This window comes from Arachis hypogaea, chromosome 11 (assembly GCF_003086295.3).
Source record: "Arachis hypogaea cultivar Tifrunner chromosome 11, arahy.Tifrunner.gnm2.J5K5, whole genome shotgun sequence".
Taxonomy (NCBI): domain Eukaryota; kingdom Viridiplantae; phylum Streptophyta; class Magnoliopsida; order Fabales; family Fabaceae; genus Arachis; species Arachis hypogaea.
In genome coordinates, this window is record NC_092046.1 from 24925155 (window position 1) to 24929521 (window position 4367).

The window sequence follows — 4367 nt, forward strand, 5'->3', positions numbered from 1 at the left end:
GCAATCATAAAGAAGAAAACACACAAGAATAAAAATTTATGGTTAAATAATGTAACCATGTAAATAAGCTCAAAATCTCACAGGTTGTGTGTTCTTTAGCTCAAAAACCATGTTCCAAATACAACTTCCAAACAAGTTTAACACAAAAATTTTGATTTAAATTAGTGAAATACTATAAAATTTCTTGAAAAAGAAAATATTACTTCAACCAAGTGGTAAAATATGCACAAAATCAAATAATCATGCAATCAATCATGCAAATGCAACAACTAACTACAAAGAAAATTTAAACATTGGTGTTGAAACAAGAAAGTACTAACCCATGGTGATCGGTATCGACCTCCCCACACTTAAAGATTGCACCGTCCTCGGTGCATGCTGAGATGTGCAGGTGGACGGGTTGTTCCAACTGATGCTTTTCTCCAAAGATTGTGCAGATGGACTTGTCTTGTTTCCCCATGTAAACATTTTCCGGTTTTCTTCCTGGTGGCCATCCTGAAAGAAAAAGGGAAGGAAAGTAACCCAATAATAAAGATAAGAAAATAAATGAAGTATGGTTGGGTTAATGCCAAATGATAAGGGTCTCATTTACATGGAAGCTTCAACATGTACGTGAGAAAACAATAGAAGCCATGGCATACCAATGGTGCAAAATTTGCAACAATGGGGAAGAGTGTGGGTAATGAAAATATCAATATAAGTACATGTCAATGCAAGAGGAGTACAAGTATCATAAAAATTAGCATTGATTTAACTAATGTTACCCAATCAGAATAAAACAAGTCATAAGCACCAAGATAATACCAGAAAAGATATAACAGTTGAATAAGAACATTTGAACACCAATAATTTTAGAAAAATAAAAATATGCACAAAATTAAAATGCAATGAATGAAAGTATGCAAATAAATAAAATAAAATAAAAGATAAGAAGAATGAGAAGGGAAAGAAATAAAGTAAGAAAGAAAGAAGAAAGAAGAAAAGATAGAAGAAATTAGGATTGGGAAAGAAAAATAAGATAATTGGCACTAATCTGGATAGGTTGTGCGACGCTGGCGACACGGACGCGTGAGTGACGCGGTCGCGTGGTGCGCGATAAGGTCAGGTGACGCGGACGCGTGGGTCATGCGATCGCGTGGCCTGATTCGTGCGATTGGCGCGAGTGCAGCCTTGCATTTGCACAACTCTCTGTTTGAGATGTATTTTTGCAAAAAATCTGGGTGACGCGGTCGTGTGGTTGACACGATCGTGTGGATGGCCTATTTCCAATATGACGCGGACGCGTGGGTGACGCGTTCGCGTGGGAGGACTTGGGCTTCCAGCACGAGTCCAGCCCCATTCCAGCTTAACCTTCGGCCATGCATCCTTGTGACGTTGATTTACATGACACGCGGCCGCGTGGGTGACGCGATTGCGTGGGAGGCCAAAGTTCCCATGTGACGCGGACGCGTCAGCTACGCGGTCGCGTGGGTCGATTTGTGCCACTGGCACGCCTCCAGCCACGCTCCAGCGTGACTCTCTGTTCGTTTTTATTTTCTCCCCTCTCCTTGCGACGCGGACGCGTCGCTGATGTGGTCGCGTCGCGTGGCATTTTTTTTTATTGGTGGGTTGTCTCCCACCTAGCACTTTTAATTATTGTCCTTAAGTTGGACATTTGGGAAATCCATTGTTATGGTGGCTTGTGCTTGAACTCATCCAGGAATCTCCACCAATGTTTATGATTCCAATGTCCTCTGGGATCCCAAACTAGGCGCAGAAAGCCTTCAAGTAAGTTAAAGCATGTGACAAGGCCCCAAGAGTGCTGATTTCTAGATTGAATTCCGGGGTCCCAGACCTTGCCTTTGCACCCATCTTCTTGTTGATCATCATCATTTTTCCACTTGGGTGGTGAACAGTCGAAATTCTCACTGAGACATCCAAACAGCTTCTTAGACCCATTCAGTTGAGCTTTATACCAACCTTTGCGTTTAAACTTAAAGCTTCCAACCATAATGAACCTTGCAGGATAATTCTTACCACTGGCCATCTTTCTCTTACTCTTAATGCTACAAAGAGCTCTAAGTTGACCATTCGTCTCCAGTAGCCCATATTCAAGTGGGATTAGAAAGCTAAGGGATATGAATTTTACCCACTTGAATGTTGTGAAGGATGATGGTAACTTAGGGGGAGGTGTTTTTAATGAAATTGCAAGCTCCACTCTCTTGTGCTCTTCTCTGATAATTACCACCTATTTGCAAGCTTCTTCAATTTCAACCTCTTCCTCTTGGTAGCTTTCTTCCAATTCAATCTCCTCTTCATTTCTTTCCAAGGGCATTGGAGGTTGTGCTTCTTCTTCTTAAATCTCCATCTCTTGATCAACCTCTTCCAAGTCTTCAACTGTGATATGTCTTGGAGGATGTACACCCTCCTCAGCATCAATTTCAAACATCTTGAAATGGGTTCTATGACTGGACTTTCCGATGGAGGTTATGCATCTCCTAAGTCTTCAACCACTTCTTCTTCTTTGATAATTACAGCTTCCTCCACTTGTTCCAGTACATAGTCATTCTCCGTACTGTCCACTGGAGTTTCTAATATCTCCTTCATGCTACGTTCTTCATTAGATTGCCCACATGAAGCCATGGGGTTCCTTGAGTGTCCGAACGTCGGGAAGCTAATTGACTCATTATTGCTTGTCCCAATTGATGAATGGTTGCATGACATCGATCCACTGTTTCCTTGAAACGATCCTTTGTCTCTTGATGCACTCGGTTTTCATAAATAGGATCATAGTGCTCTTGGATTGATGGATATGGAGATGGTGAATATTGAAGTGGTGGTTCTTGTGAGTAATTGGGTTAGATTTGGGGTGGTTCTATATATGGTTCATATGGCTCATAAGGTGGTTGGTATGGTGGTTGAGGGTTAGGGTCATATGGAGGTGAATGGTTGTAGTTGGCTTGTGAGTATGGTGGTTCAAAGTCATGTTGAGGAAAGGGTTTATAGGCATATGGTGGTGGTTGTTGATAATCCATTGGAGGTGGTTGTTGCCAAGAGGGTTGATCAAATCCTTGTGGCTCCTCCCATCTTTGATTGTTCCAACCTTGATGCCTGTTCTCATTGTAATTTCTTCTTCCTGCAACATAATTGTAACCAGACTCGTAGCGATGGGGGTGAGAACTCATAATAGCAAATAAAAATTTAAAACAAAAATAAAATAAATTTAAATTAAAAGGTTATTTAAATTTTTAAATTTGAAAATTAAACTTTGAAATTTTTGAAATTTGAATTTTGAAATTTGAATTTTAAATTTTTGAAATTTGAATTTTGAAATTTGAGATTTGAAATTTGAAATTTTTTTTAAATTAAATTTTGAAAATTTTTAAATTTGAATTTTGAAATTTGATTTTTAAATTTTGAATTTTTGAAATTAATAAGAAAAGAGAAAAACAATAAAATGACAACAAACTTAAAATTTTTAGATCAAAATGGAGAAAACAACTAAGAACAACTTGAAGGTCAAGATGAACACGAAGAACAACTTGAAGATCAAGATGAACACTAAGAAAAAAAAAATTTTTTTTCGAAATTTTTTTTTATAATTAAATAAAAATCAATAAACTCTTAATTTATGAAAAAAGCAAAAATAAAAACAAAAATAAAACAAATAAACAAATAAAAAGTAAATATTTACAATAACCAATAATAAGGCACACGTTTGCAATTCCCCAGCAACGGCGCCATTTTGAAGAACTGAAGATTGATGGTTTAGAGGTTATAAAAACTCTCGTTGTAAGTATAGTTACTAAACCAAGCAATCAACCTTTCTTACAAACGTTTTGGTTGTCACAAGTAACAAACCCCTTTTAAAATTGATAATCGAGTATTTAAACCTCGGGTCGTCTTCTCAAGGAATTGCAGGGAGGTATGTTCTTATTATTGGTTATGAGTTTGTAAATTGGGGAAATTTGGAGTTTGGGCAATGGACACAGGTATATTTAAATGACAAATAAAATAAATAAATAACTGTAAAGCAAAATTTTAGCAAGGTATGAGAAATTGGAAGTCCAGGCTTAGTTATTCTTATCAACAACAATGAAAGTTGAATCTTAATTCCACTTAGTTAACCTTTACTAAAGCAAAGGAAAGTCAAGGGACTAATTAGTTTGATCTTCGAATCCTATTTATTTCCTAAGAAAAGGTTGGGATTATTGAAGCTCAATTCAATTAGCAAAGATAACAGTTATCAATTATGCTGTTAAGTTGGATAATTCCTGAGTTACTGATTTCTTAACCAAGACCAAAAGGGGAAAAGTAAATCTACTAGAATAGTAATGCCTTCAGATGGGAAGCAATAATCATGTAAATAAAAGAGAGCAATAATAACT